We start from the raw sequence: 16,627 nt of genomic DNA, 5'->3' as shown, positions 1-16,627 counted from the left end.
CCCCGCATATTTTTGGCACAATAATGCACTTTAAACATCTCATAAACCGTTGTACATAATAGTGGCATTTAACACAGATAACTTGACACATGAATGTCAGTGATTCTTGTTAAACTCTAAAAATTATATCCAATTCCAACCTCAGTAAATGTAATTTTTGAAAATAGTCCCTTAACCCTAATACTGTACCATGTATATATCTTAACATTAAGTAATTTTAGAATAGTGGTATCATGTTTATTTATTGGCGTCCTTGTTTAATTTTAATTTTAGTAGTATTTATTCTGTACAGTCGCTATTAAGTAGGTTCTCTAGCAGCTGAAGATGACCTATTTACGGGTCGAAACCGGACCTGTTTTTTATGTAAATAATATTGACACTATGTAAAATAAAGTATTGATTAGGTGGAGAACTCATCCTTCATACTTGAACTATCAATATGGACCATGAAACTAATAGATTATAGCTTCAGTGGGTCTGCGACAATCAAGTATGTATATAGCTTTGTTTCTATGAAAACAAGAACTTGAAATTGATTATATTTCAAAATGAAATGCATGTCGCTTTGTTAAAGACCATTCCACAATTTCATCGTATTCATATTTTAAAAAGTCATGAAATTAACTTTAAAGATTCATTTTACTTTGTTTAATTTACACTTGATACTTTTTTCTTTTTCATCAAGAGTAGAAAAATTAATTTTTGGTTCACTTTATTCATATTTGGTTTGCATCATCAGTGTTCAGTAAATTAAAATATATTCATTGCCTGCAAAGTTGTGCTTATGTTCACTTTTGTATGGAGGTGGCTGCTTAAGTTCCACAAGATTTACAAATGGATCCAGAACCTCGGATCTAGGCATTAGTATAGTTGTAGCCCACCTTGTATTGTTCAATGTTAAGACCTCAATCTTTGGTCCGTATTGAATAGAGATTAACAAACAATAAAGTAGAGTGCAATAGATCCACCTTTTCAATACAAAATATGCTGGTAATTTAAAATTACATTACTTTATTTGGTACCGGTTTTAAAGTCTCAAACGTCGTCATCGGCCAAAATTGGGCGGGTGAACAAAGATATACTTCATGTTAAAATAGAATCTATGGACCCTTAATGGTTAAAATATCAATGGTTGGATAAAATACAATGCGTGATGATGCTTGAGGAAAAAGTCAGTCTTCACAAGTTGATAACTTGTTAGTCATTTGTAAAACAGAAGGTGAAAACCTTTGCAAATATTTGAATTAGTCACTTTGTGAAACTTAGTCTTAAATGTGGCATTATTAGCCCCGGGATAAATTTGTAAAATGTTGACTTATGATTGCTGTTCCTCCATGGGGTGTTGACGTTAAGATGAAAATACGTAGCCATAGTGAAAACTCGTGACACCAGTCTTCATGAGGTGAAGTGCTGAGTCGTAATGTGATTGAGCAAGTGGATCTTGTTACAAGCATGGATATTAAAGTTGTCAAATGACAAAAGGATCCCAATCCAATACGGGATCTGAAAAAGATAAACCAAATTAGAATAAGATACTGGGAAAAGGGCGAGAAAGTTAATCTTTAGTGATGGACTCACCTCGATCGGCCTGCTGTATATTACGGAGTCTAGAAAGGAACTGAAGGCTCGGACTAGGTTGAAGGGGGAGGGTGGGTCAGGAGGGAAGGGGAAGAGGGGTAATGGATGGGACGGAGTCAGGCGGGTGTAGTAGGGAAGGATAGCGCGACAAAGTACAGTATTGCATGTGAGCTGAAAGAACAAGCTATTTTTGGGAACTTTAACAATATCGAAAGCCGTAATGAGGATATCAAATAAGATTTGGGATTTTTCAGAGATGTCATTCAAGTTCAAGTTAGGGTTAAAATATTGGTCTAAATGTACCATATAATCTCGAATACCACTTGCAGTATTTTTTCGAAAATATCGCTTCCAAAATTGGGTGCAGGTCTTATTTAAAATTTTGGGAAATTTATCTTTCCGAATGCGCGTAAGTTGGGCATCACCGCCGGCGCGGCTTGGCAACAATGCTTTCTCCGCTCTCAGTATACGCTACTTCCGCGCTTGGCGTCAGTCTCGCACACTTTCTCGGGGAGTATCATCGTGAATTCCACAAAGCGTTTGCGATCTTTTACTGCGAGTGAGAAACTGAAGGTAGTTCGGGAAGACGAAATTATTGGAAATCGTGCCGCTGGTAGGAAATACGATATTGTTGAGTCGTGTAATCGCAATCCCTGGAGACCTCATACAGAAGAGCTTCAGGAAATGTAGCATTTCTAATGCTATGGATGGCAGCGATGACATTTTGTGGGAAGATGATGGTGATGAAAGTTCCGAAGTTGGTACTGACGATGATGATGAATGAACTCATTGGATATTGTTCTCAAAATGTTTGTTTACTTTTATTTGTATTTTCTAATCATTTGATGTGTGTTAGTAAAGATTGTAAATAATTTTGACTTCACTTTTTTTTATTTTGTTCTTTCAAAATAAGGGTGCGGGTCTTATTCGGTGGTGGGTGGTATACGAGATGATATGGTATATAGTAGTTTTCCGTGGCATCAAGCAAGGGACCTTTACTCAACATGTTCAGTATCGTTATGACTTGATCTATGTCATTAAATTTGTGCTTATAGTCAAATACGTGCTGAGCCACTGTAGAAAACCTGTTATACCTGACTGCATTAATATGCTCTGCATACCTAATCTTAAAACTCCGACCAGTTTGTCTTATATACGAGCTGTTGCAGTCATTGCACCGAAATCTATACACCTGACTTTGTAAAAGGTTTAGATTTGTTGATTAAGTTAGAATTGTGCAGAATATCCGTGTTTCTGTTGCTGGTTCTGAAAAGATATTGACATGTTTCCTAAATATATTAGTGAAACTGTAAATGTTTTGTTAAAGTGAAAGTCGAAAATAAATTGGGTTTAGATTTGTCTTTTATTAAATTTGATTTTGGACGATGCCTGTACTTACTGATTATGTGTTCGATGAACGCCTTGTTGAAACCATTGAATCTAGCGATCGAACGTATAATATTTAGTTCCTTGTTCAGGTCTCCTTTTGACATGGTGACTTTGAATGCATGATCAACCAAGCTGCTATATGTGGTGCATTTTGGCAGAAATATACTTAGATTTTCTGGAGCATACGGCAATTGAAAACTGTGAAAAGTTTAATAATATTAGTTTGTGGGCCAGATATGTAGATGATTTTCATGGCAAATTTGTCGTCATCATCAATGTCCCACGTAAGTCCCAACTTGATGGCAAGTGGTAGCAGATAAGCAGCAAGTCCACATAGGAAGCTGAAATACTGTAAGTCAGTGGCAGTTCGTGCTGAATTATATTGGTGGTTCTGCTCTGTGACGCCCATTCCATTGCAGTAAGTGTAATAGACAAATATAAACTCATATTGCATATGGGAAGTGCCAACTAAGCTTGGGTGCATCCGGCCTCCAACCCCACAGAAACGATTTACTCCATGTCCTATCTGTTTGAAGTTCCCAAAAATGTACAGAAAAAATACTGTACAGGTAAACATACATACATACATCTCAATTTGTAAGACCCCGATTTCGAGGGACATCAGCGATATAAATAACTGACTTGTACAAAAAACAACAAAAAGTTTCAAAAAAAAACCTTCTTCCGCTTATCGAAAAAATGTTGATCTAGTATCGACACACACATATTTACAGAGCTTCCGAGACCTGTATACATCTTTAGGAGCCAGCTTTCGTAATAGAGGAGGAGAACATCATCTGATGCTACTAACTTTCCTGTTTTCGTTTTCATGACGACCTAACTCGGAAGAATTCACTACCATTACGGAGAAACATATTCATGATTACTTGCAAACCTAAGAACTTGCTCATTCGTTTCATACGAGAGAGAATGTTTTCGGTCGTTGGATGGAATTATGCTTACGTCCTGGCCATTTACACGAAAGATAGAGAAATATATGTACCCCCAATCTGAATGGACACAGTTTGAAGACTTAACATAAACAGTAAATTGATTTTGTGTTATTTAATCACAACTGTACACCATCCTCTTTTATAACACATTTCTCCTGCTTTTTACCTATTTGGGCTTACTTTTTACTGAACAGAAGCATCACAACTATACTGTAATATCTGAGAAAGTTGATATGTAAGAATTTTAAACCATATCAATATCCATATTCACATCCACATTATCATTCAACAGACTACCAGGAGAGGCTACTAGTTGATGGAGAAATGGACAAAGAAATTACAATGAATGAAATTGAAATGGCATTCAGAAAGATGAAGAATGGAAAAACTCTTGGAATAGATAAAATTTCAGTGGAGATGATAAAGGCAGCTGGAGCTGTAGCCCTGCAGTGGACATATCAAGTTCTCAGGATTGTCTGGGAGAATAATGAGATCCCTGAGGATTTGCAAAAAGGAATAATCATCCCAATTTTCAAGAAAGGCGATAAGAAAGTATTGAAGAATTACAGGGGAATTATTCTGATATCCCATGTTGCTAAGATAATGAAAAAGATACTGGAAAGTAGGATATGGGTGAGGTTTGAAAATCAGATACAGGAAAATCAGTTTGGTTTCAGAAGTAGAAGTTCAACAATAGAGCCCATTTTCATTATGAGAAAAGCAATGGGAGTATGGGAATGATGACATTCATTCACATTGAAAAGGCATATGACAGTGTCCCCAGGACTAAAGTTTGAGACAGTCTGGTGCAAAAAAGGAATTGGACAGGGATTCAGTATACAGTACAGTACAGTACAATATACAGTACCAGGAATTTTGTAGTTGCATGCAAACACAAGTTGGTTCAAAATCACTAATGGACTGAGACAGGGAAGTGTTCTGTCACCAATTTTGTTTACAATAGTAATGGATGACATCATGAGAACATCAAAAGCGGCAAATCGAAGAAGAGAAATTAACACGTTATTTGCAGATGATATTGTGATTTGGGGAGAAGAGGACATGAATGTTCAAGAACAGTTGGATGTGGTGAATGGGAAGATTGAAGAATGTGGATTGAAAATAAGTGTAGAAAAGAGTAAAACTCTTGTTGTGACTGTAGGGGAGAAAGAAGGGAAAGGTCAGGTTAGACTTGCAAACAAGCCCCCAGAAGTAGTGGAGACTTTCAAATACCTGGGGAGTGAATTAATGAAGAATGCTCGACTGGATGCTGAAATTAGTAAAAGGATTCAAGCTGGAAGCTGTTTCTATCGTAGTGTAAGAAATATGTAATGGGACAAGGATGTGCCAGTGAAAGCAGAGGAAACTATGTACAAGATGTATTGTGTACCCATAACAACTTACGGAGCAGACACTTGGACGTTGACAAAGAAGGATGAGAGTCTAATACAGGCAGCCGAAATGAAGTTCTTGAGGAGTATGATACAGAAGAGTAGAAGAGACAAAATAAGGGCTGAGAAAATCTGGGAAGAAATTGGAGTGGAAAAAATAAATGATAGAATAGAGAAGAAACAACTAAGATGGTTTGGGCACATAAAGCGAATGAGTGATGAAAGAATACCAAAACAGGTGATGGAAATGCAAGGAAGGAGAGGCCACAGACGACCACGATTGAGATAGAAGCACACAATCCAATGCAGTATTAGAGAAAGAAACCTGGACTGGGACACAGTGTTGGAAGAGGAGTGGTGGAAGGACCACAGAAAATGGAGAGAAACCAAATTTGCCCCTACCCAGCTACAGCTGGATAATGGGAAATGATGATGATCAATATCCACACAGTTTTAGAAGTTCTCTATTTACACAGGTGAGTAGAGTGGAGGGAGCTTTTTGCCAAACAGCTGAGATTTCTACATGCTCTGCAAGCTGCAGTGATTCTCTCGCAGATGTTGGCACTGGTGCTACCTCTAGTGTATTATTTACCAACTCTATGGTCTCAGCGACACTGCTTCTTCAATACATGCGAATAGGCCAGCCATGCTGCAAGGCATGCGGTTCAGACAGAAACTAATAAGCGACTCTTAGCCACCTACTGGAGAAAGCTGTAGTTAAGTGCACTCTCTCTATCTTCAGACCTTATGTTCTGTCGTTCACAGATCCTAACAAGATTGCCAGATCACCAGTATCTGAAATCTGAAGGGGTATCAATTTTTGACTCTATAACACTCAGTATGAAGGATGGAATCGCTAATCGCTGTATATTATATCTTTCATTCTGGTGATTCTGCGGATTGAATTATGAAGCCGCGCATGCCATAAGTACACCTGGACATATGATTTCTTTGCTTCGTATCAGACTAGAATTGGCCAAGCGCTGTATATCTAATATAAAACAAAAGTACGGTAACTCCCACTGACAGTGAAATTGTTACTAGAAGCTTTGGTATTGTTACCAAAACTACTATAACAGAAACTGAAGTCGCCATCATCATTTTCATTTCCTCTTGTCCAGCTCCTGCCAGGTTGGGTTGTTGATGGCACTTCTCCACCATTGCCTCTTCTTCCACCACTCCTCTTCAATAACTGTGTACCAGTCCAGTCTTCTTTTTCTTATTCTTATACTCTTCATGACAGAGTCCATCCATCTTGCACTGGGCCTCCCTGTTGCCCTCTTTCCTTCTATCATAGCCTCCAACACTTGGTTTTGTATCCTTCCTCTATCATCATAACATTTTCAAAACCTCAATTTATTCTTCTCCATCCTGTCATTCAGTTTTTCTACCCCTATCTCTTTTCAAACCTCAACATTTCTTACTCTGTCTCTCCTTGTCTGTGCTGGCCCCGTGGTGTAGGGGTGGCGTGCCTGCCTCTTACCCGGAGGCCCCGGGTTCGATTCCTGGCCAGAACAGGGATTTTTACCTGGACCTGAGGGCTGGTTCGAGGTCCACTCAGCCTACGTGATAAGAATTGAGGAGCTATCTGATGGTGAGATGGCGGCCCTGGTCTCAAAAGCCAAGAGTAACGGCCGAGATGAATCGTCGTGCTGACCACATGACACCTCGCAATCTGCAGGCCTTCGGGCTGAGCAGCGGTCGCTTGGTAGGCCAAGGCCCTTCAAGGGCTGTAGTGCCATGGGGTTTATTTGGTTTTTTCTCTCCTTGTCTTCTCTCCATACTACTCAGGAACTTGATCTCACTGGCCTGAATTTTACTCTTATTTCTTGTTGTCAAAGTCCAAGCCTCTGATGCGTTCTTAATATAGTGGTATATTACATCTTGTATGTACATTTCATAAGAACTTCTCTGTTCCACACCAGGTTCCTTACGTTCTGGTAGAACTTATTTCCTGTTTGTACCCTTCTGCTGATCTCCGTATCCAACCTTGCATCTTGCATTATTTCACATTCCAAATATTTTAAGTATTCAACAACCTCAAGGTTTTGTCCCCGGATACTAATGATCTTTTCCTTCTCTTTCTCCTTTTGTCATCACTGTTTTGCTCATCTCCACACTGATTTTCTTCTCAAATTTCTCAATATTGTCATTTAAAGCCTATAGTTGGATTTGCATTTTTGTATTGTTGACTCCCGAGATCACTATGTCTTCTGCAAACAACTGAAGTTCATATCTGAAAGTGTATAAAATCAACAGGAGAGTGTGTGTTAAGCTTTCTAGACGGATCCATACATAGATTATAAGTAGAAGTAAAACATTGCAGGATATCTCTGCTTCGATTCATCAGTATTCACCTGAACTGCAGTGCTTTATTAGCCAAAAATAAGCATAATCTTTCTACAGCTTTCGTTATTATTATAATAATTAGCTGATCGCATCTGAGTACTGGTATTTAAATGACATATGAAAAATCAGAATGAAGTACAATTGTTTGTTATTATAAGGCATTTCCTCAGGTGATAATTATCTTAGTGTACTTGAAACTGCTATACTGTTAAGGACCTTGCTTTATGATACTGACAACCTGGACTTCACTCCACTTTGGTGGAAACCAGAGTGATCACATTATTCAGCTTTGTGAAACAAACAAAGTCAGTGAAGTGAAATGGCGTATGGCTTTTAGTGCCAGGAGTGTCCAAGGACATGTTTGGCTCGCCAGGTGCAGGTCTTTTGATTTGATGCCCGTAGGCAACCTGCGCATTGTGGTGATGATGATGTTGATGAAGAGTACATACATCCAGCCCCCATGCCAGCGAAATTAACCAATGATGGTTAAAATTCCCGACCATGCCGGGAATCAAACCTGGGACCCCTGTGACCAAAGTCCAGCACGCCACGCTAACCCTTTAGCCATGGAGCTGGGCAACTAAGTGTGTGATTCTTACAGTTTATATTCAGAACATAGAACTGAATTTTCAGGAGCATAATATAACCCTGATCCATTAGAGGTTTCACAGTCATCAGGGAATATACACACTTCCTTGATATATGACTTGGAACATCCATGGGCATCAGGGAATACACGAACAGCAGAACATACTGCCATCACATTTCAGAAAAAAGAGAATGCTTCAACCAGTGTACGGACAGATATAGGGTTGATAAAATCAGCCAAACTATGGCACACTGAAAGATATCTGACATTAGCACTTCTGATAGAAATGTTTAGCAGCAGAGTACTCAAGAAGAACATGTTTTGAAATCACTCTGTGGAACAAGCTATCGAAGCTTACTCATATTCAACAGAGTTCTGAAGAAGAGTTCTGGACTCTTAGCAAAACTGAAAAAGAAGTCTTCATTTTAAGCCGTGCTGTTGGAGAAGATTCTCACAGAAATATGTTATTCTATAACTTTTTGGAAAATGAAGGTAGAGTGGGAGTTTTGGTATGCAAAGACTTTTTCTTAACTACCCTTGATTTTGCTTTTTTTTTTTTTTTAAAGATAGTTTTGTACTGACCGTCTGTAGGGAAGCTAAAGATATTTCTTCCCCTATGTCCACAGCAGAAACTAAAACAATTAGAAGTGTTTGGAACAAAGTTGACTGTGATGTGAGGGCACATGTAGAATCATTTAAGCCTGCTGTTAAACATTATCACAGGAAACATGCCCCAAATAGGTGATTCCTTCCTGGCTATATCACAGCAGCATCCATGCACATGCATTTTATGTAGAATTTAGGAGCTACATGTCTTACAACGTTAGTCGAACAGTTTTAAGGGAAATTAATATCTTCTTTACAAGACCTTGGAAGTGAAGAGTGTGAAAAATGTTAAATTTTCAGTCAGCGCAATCCAAAACACACAGTTATTCAGCTGCAAATGGGCTGTGACATTTGTAGTAACTGGGAAATGCACAATGGTAGAGCAAGTGGAGTTAGAATAAAATATAAAGAGCATTCTGGCAAGCAGTTCACAAATAATCACCTTTATTTTTCAGCAGATTTGCAGACGGTGTTCAAGCTTCAATTAATTGATGAATTTAAGGTCTCTGTGTTCACAAAACTTGTTTTAGTACTTAATGAATCATTTGCTTCTCTAGGACCTGCAACTGAAAACCAGAAGACTTGTGGCACAAGGATATATCAGGGCATAAAAGAGAAGATATAGTCAGTGCCTACCATGCTTCTTTTCTGCACCATAGAGATCCTGAATATGTTACCTTGTAGTTAGATAACTGTTTCTCTCAAAATAAAAACTGGTGTATACTTACATTTTTGTAAATCAAAGCAAAGCAAAGCAAATTGATCTGTACTACTGTAGTTTGAGCCAGGACACACATTCACGTCAGCTGGCTCTTACCATCACCAGGTAGAGCTATCCCTGAAGCGTAAGGGCAAAGCTTACAATTTTAAAGACTTTGAAGACTCTGTGAAGCCAACAACAATGGGAAAGTGATGGCTATCACAGATTTTTATGAACGGACACACGAGTGTTCAACATACAAACTTAAAAAGCAAGAGGCATGTCGTCCAGCCCTCTGGGATATTTCATCAGTTTATACCAAAAGGGGCAGCTATAGATAAAGCCCTGCATGGATGCTGATATCCGCGAAGTTAGTGTCTTGGCGGATCCAAACTGTAAAGAGCCTTAAGAGTATAAAGCCGTAAATCTGACCTAAGCCTACCTGGTTCCTGCCCGCAATTAATGGAAGAAAGGAACAAAGGTAAATACGTCGGTAGTTGTCGACAGGGAAAATCCCTCATAAACCTGTGATTGTGGGGTTCTGGTGCTAGTTATCAGGCCTATTCTATTATGTTAACAGATCTATCCATTTTAATACCTTGTGTGTAAAATACTGTAGTTAAATATTTACAACATCCGCAGATAACTATTTGCGGATGTGGATAGCCATATGCGGCTGAAGTAAGTGCAGATGCAGAGTGAATGCGGGTAATATTTTGTATATTCGCGCAGGGCTCTAGCTATAGAATGAGTTGCGACAAAAATGAACCTGTAAGAAAACTGGATTTCATGAACAGCAGGCAGTGCATAAGGGAACTACGGCACCCCAGCAACAAAGTATTTGTCGTTGAATTCCAGCAGCTAAGAAGTTGCACATATTAGAAAATCTCATACCACTCATGCCCAAAAAATAGAAGACAGTTTTGACTTAACATTTCAACATCAGAAGTATAAATTTGTGTGAAAGTTACGTGACAGATGTTGAAGAATTCAAATTTTAACATCATGAATATCCAGACATTTGGGCAATGTGTGATCAACCAATTTGTAATGCAGCTTGTCATAACACTTTCATTTCTACATCAAGAATGCACATTTTGTCTATCAAATGCTTTACAAATTTTATTTTAGCAGTTTATGGTATCCATTCAGTCCAATATACTCTATACTGCCGGCGTTAGTGGCTCAGATGGTTGAGGCACTGGCCTCCTGACCCCAACGTGGCAGGTTCGATCCTGTCTCAGTCTGGTGGTATTTGAAGGTGCTCAAATATGACAGCCTCGTGTTGACAGATTTACTAGAACATAAAAGAACTCCTTTACATAAAATAAACTTCATTATAAAGCCCGTATTGTCGTAAGTATACATTGAAGGTTGAGTCAAATGTTCCACCTTTACAATACCAAGATTCTTTATTAACTAATTATTTACATAAATTTTTAAATATATCGGGACATGTTTCGTCTAACTTGTAGACATCATCAGCCATAAAAACCTTTGAGAAAAGGCTACAATGACAAGGACAAAGTAACACATTAAAATAATTCGGATGACCGAATATGTCATTTAAAATGGTGAAGAATTCAGAACTTTTCTGAGTACAGCACTTGAGAATACCGTTGACATTAAAATTAAAATTGTCCACATGGGATGATTCAGTAAAAACTTTGCGTTAAAATTCTTCCTTTTTTTGTGCTGTGTTAACATATAATATTCTGTTATGTCGTGAAGGCTTGATGATGAATTGCATAATGTTCATTCCAGTAGGACAACAACAGTGTGTGAGAAATCCAGCGAGCGGATGTTAAAGCCGTCTTATTGGTATGTTGACATTTCTTGTTGAGAAGTTAGGTGGAATATTTGAACGTGATAACGTAATGTGGAATGTGCAGTAGAGGGCTCTAGAACAAAAATAATGGCTGTTGTTAGTATTGAAATAGGCAAGTTTTTGTGTCTTGAGATGTAACGTAATGAAAGAATGAAAATAAGAAGTGCGGCACATCTGATTACTTACGTTCTCGCCTGTCCGACAGCGACTAGTTCAGTGTGGATGACTGTGGCTGACTAAGGCTTCGGCCACAGTGCAGGCGGCGAGCGGAGCGTTGCGTTGTGTGGCGGCAAAGATGAGACTCAAACCTGCGTTAGCAAATGCATGTGGCCATAGTGCCAGCGGCGCGTCACTTTGGAGGGGAAGTTGGCTCAAGGACAACGCTGCCTGCCGCCAGCCGCTCACTCCTGTTTGAGATTTCAGCTGCGCCGCTCGCAATGACTGTTCGTGAGTTAACAGGAGAGGAGATGAAAGTGTTAATTTCTGAAGTTCAAACCTGAACTTTCCTATGGAACGACTGAGAGAAGAACGTCGAAAACCTAATAGTGACAAGGGAAGCCTGGAAAGAGATTGGAACGATATTAAAAATACCAGATAAATTCAGTAAAAAATTAATCACGGTTATGGACATAAACAATATTGTCTTTAATGCATCATATTATTATTATTATTATTATTATTATTTTTTACGTCCTATTGTTATTGTTTAATTAATATTATTATCCTTTGTAATATATTGCCGATATGAAAACTTGTGTTCGTCATTACATCTGACTTTTATGGGTCTCTGGAAGTTGGTGACTTGCTTCTGCAATCGCGCTTTAAGTTTTACACAGAAGTCAAAAGTTTGAATGGACATATAAGTTATATATTTGAAAAATCTTAGCAGGAAATCAATTCAGTTCTCCATATAAATGATAAAATTCCCCACGCATTTCACGTTATTTATTTACCTACTGGATGATTACGAAATTCTCTCTTAGTCCTACGTCGAATTCTTCAGTTTAGATTTAAAAAATTCTAAAAGCAGAGACAAACGAGAAACCTTAGAAACTGCCTTTATTTAATCACCTCGTGCAGGTGAGACACCGCGCCGCTTACTGACTCTCACTAGATGTCCACACAGGCGCTCTCTCCTCCCCACTCTTCAACTTTTCGACAGCGGCAACGCTCCGCTCGCCGCCTGCACTGTGGCCGAAGGCTAACCAAGAGCGAGCTATGGAGGTTGTGTGTGAAGGGAGCCGGTACGAGGGGAAATTAGGGGAAGGTTGGGATTAGTAGGCGGGGAGCTGTCACGTGGATGCTTGTTAGTGGGTTTGTCAAAGTAAGAACTATTGAGCAATGCCTCGAAAATTACGTTTGCTGTTTCTGAAATTTCATTCAAATTGTGAATGGGATTGCATTTATGATCTATATTAATATAGATATTTTCTAAAACATTGAGTAAAGTGCTTTTATTATGAAAATAAAGAATTTTTAAGTCCTGTTCTATGGAAGTGAAAGAATGATTGGACTCTGTCATATGAGTGCTCATGGCGGAGTACCTCCTGTGTTTAGCGGCATTGATATGTTCCTTATATCTGACTGAAAAGCCTCTTCCGGTTTGCCCAATGTAGCTCGCGGAACATTGGTTGCACTTTAACTTATATACGCCTGACCTATTATATTTATTCATAGTGTTGTTAATTTTATATTGGTTGTAAAAGAGATTAGTATTATTGTTGACTGTTTTAAAAGCAATATTGATCTTATGCTTCTTGAGGGTATTGGTGATATCGTAAATCTTACTATTTGTATAAGTGAAGGTGGCGTATTTGTCTGTTTTTCTTTTTTTTTCTCTAAGCAAAGTTGAACTGGATTTGTTAGTAACTTTATTGATTATCCTGTCAATGAAATGCCTGCTAAATCCATTTATACTCACTATTAAGCGAGCCATAGACTCGTTTAAAAAGAAGATTAACGAAAATGATCTAATAGTCACGAAAGCGGACAAAGGCAATGCCACAGTTATTATGAACAAAGAAACTTACGTACAAAAAACTGAAACCTTCTTCTCCGATAATTCTTTTAAACTGATTAAAAAAGATCCTACCAACAATATTCAAAAGAACTTAAAACAATTATTGAAACAAACGTCCTTCATTCTCACTGAACATGATTTTCAAAAACTCATTAATATGAATCCCAGTATCCCCACAGCTAAAGCATTACCTAAAGTCCACAAAATAGATATTCCCATAAGACCCATAGTCAACTACAGGAACAGCCCGACTTATAAAACTTCCAAATTTATTCATAACTTCTTGAAGAAATACTACAAATTTGAAAATCCCAACTCCATCAAGAATTCTATAGAATTTTGTAATTTGACTAAAAACCTAGAATAACAGCCACAGCAAAAAATGTACTCATTTGACATAAAAAACATGTATTCCAATATACCGGTCAAGAAAACTTTAAAGATCATCAAGGATAATTTTCTAAAACACAGAAAACTAAGCATACAAAAAATAGAAGAATTTTTAAATATTTTAGAATTTGTAACTTCCAACAACTATTTCACTTTTAATGGAAAAATTTATAAGCAGGATAGTCTTCCTATGGGTTCCCCGGCTTCAGGAATAATGGCAGAAATTTATTTAGACCACTTGGAAAATTCCAAAATTCTCAACAAAATTAAAGGACACGCTTTGTTGATGATACATTTACTTTAATAGATCATAACGTCTCCAACGGCGATATCGTTCTTGAACAGTTGAATGCAGTCGATCCATGGATAAAGTTTACTTCCGAAGCGGAAGTCAATAATTCATTAAACTTCTTAGATGTTACTATTAACAACAGCTCTAACAAATTCTCTTATACCACATTCAGGAAGCCCACCCAAACTATTAATACTATTCGGCAAGACTCAATGCATCCGGAATCTCAAAAAAGAGCAACATTTTATAGTTTAATCCACAGAGCTTTTCACGTCCCTTTATCTAATGTTAATCGTAAAAAAGAACTTGACTTTATCCGCTTAATAGCAAGTAAAAATGGATTTAGCAGGCATTTCATTGTCAGGATAATCAATAAAGTTACTAACAAATCCAGTTCAACTTTGCTTAGAGAAACAAAAAGAAAAACAGACAAATACGCCACCTTCACTTATACAAATAGTAAGATTTACGATATCACCAATACCCTCAAGAAGCATAAGATCAATATTGCTTTTAAAACAGTCAACAATAATACTAATCTCTTTTACAACCAATATAAAATTAACAACACTATGAATAAATATAATAGGTCAGGCGTATATAAGTTAAAGTGCAACCAGTGTTCCGCGAGCTACATTGGGCAAACCGGAAGAGGCTTTTCAGTCAGATATAAGGAACATATCAATGCCGCTAAACACAGAAGGTACTCCGCCATGAGCACTCATATGACAGAGTCCAATCATTCCTTCACTTCCATAGAACAGGACTTAAAAATTCTTTATTTTCATAATAAAAGCACTTTACTCAATGTTTTAGAAAATATCTATAATAATATAGATCATAAATGCAATCCCATTCACAATTTGAATGAAATTTCAGAAACAACGAACGTAATTTTCGAGGCATTGTTCAATAGTTCTTACTTTGACAAACCCACTAACAAGCATCCACGTGACAGCTCCCCGCCTACTAATCCCAACCTTCCCCTAATTTCCCCTCGTACCGGCTCCCTTCACACACGACCTCCATAGCTCGCTCTTAGTCAGCCACAGTCATCCACACTGAACTAGTCGCTGTCGGACAGGCGAGAACGTAAGTAATCAGATGTGCCGCACTTCTTATTTTCATTCTTTCATTACGTTACATCTCAAGACACAAAAACTTGCCTATTTCAATACTAACAACAGCCATTATTTTTGTTCTAGAGCCCTCTACTGCACATTCCACATTACGTTATCACGTTCAAATATTCCACCTAACTTCTCAACAAGAAATGTCAACATACCAATAAGACGGCTTTAACATCCGCTCGCTGGATTTCTCACACACTGTTGTTGTCCTACTGGAATGAACATTATGCAATTCATCATCAAGCCTTCACGACATAACAGAATATTATATGTTAACACAGCACAAAAAAGGAAGAATTTTAACGCAAAATTTTTACTGAATCATCGCATGTGGACAATTTTAATTTTAATGTCAACGGTATTCTCAAGTGCTGTACTCAGAAAAGTTCTGAATTCTTCACCATTTTAAATGACATATTCGGTCATCCGAATTATTTTAATGTGTTACTTTGTCCTTGTCATTGTAGCTTTTTCTCAAAGGTTTTTATGGCTGATGATGTCTACAAGTTAGACGAAACATGTCCCGATATATTTAAAAATTTATATAAATAATTAGTTAATAAAGAATCTTGGTATTGTAAAGGTGGAACATTTGACTCAACCTTCAACGTAAAAGAACTCCTTCGGGACTAAATTCCAACACCTTGGCATCTCCGAAAACCGTAAAAGTATTAGTGGGATGTAAAGCCAGTAACAATATTTATCTATTTATTTTTGTGTTTCGAGTTGAGCCTCTATGGACTGCGTGTTAACAACCAATCTCATTTTCAGTGTCTGTGTCTTGTTCATCTGCCGGCTTTGACATCCTGTCAGTATTTCTTGAGCCAGTCGATCAGTGCTTTCTTCCGCTCCTCTGGCAAATGGCCTCTCCATCTTCTGGGTGCTGTTTCCACCATAAAACTCTGATAGCTTTTCACCATCCTTCTGAAACTAACCCTATCATTGATTTCATCCTCTGTAATGCCCACCTCCCTCAGATCTTTCCCACAGTCTTGGAACTATCTCAACTTAGATGCCTTTGGTTTTTAAAAATTCCAGATATTCTTTGTGAGCCGGTCATTATTCATACAGAAGATATGCCCATAAAACAGCAATATTCTCTTTCTAATTGCTGCTGTTATCGGTTCCATCTTCCTGTATACTTCTTTACTGGATTTCAGTTGAACCTGCCCGTCAGCCTATCTATTGCCTAAGATCTTCCGTAGTACCCTCCGTTCTCTTTTAAGTAGTTGATTAACTAGTCCTTTTTGATTCATACACAGGGTCTCCGAAGCATATAAACCTTCTGGTCTAACAACAGTGTTGTAATGTCTTAATTTGACTCCAAAACTCGGCATCTTATTATTATAGAAGTTTTTAGTCAACTGGAACACTCGCTCTAATTTCCAGATACGGATATTGGTTGCTTCTTA

The sequence above is a fragment of the Anabrus simplex genome, chromosome 1 (genome assembly GCF_040414725.1).
Source record: "Anabrus simplex isolate iqAnaSimp1 chromosome 1, ASM4041472v1, whole genome shotgun sequence".
Taxonomy (NCBI): Eukaryota; Metazoa; Arthropoda; class Insecta; order Orthoptera; family Tettigoniidae; genus Anabrus; species Anabrus simplex.
The sequence above is the reverse complement of the archived record's forward strand: the minus strand, read 5'-3'. Positions refer to the sequence as shown.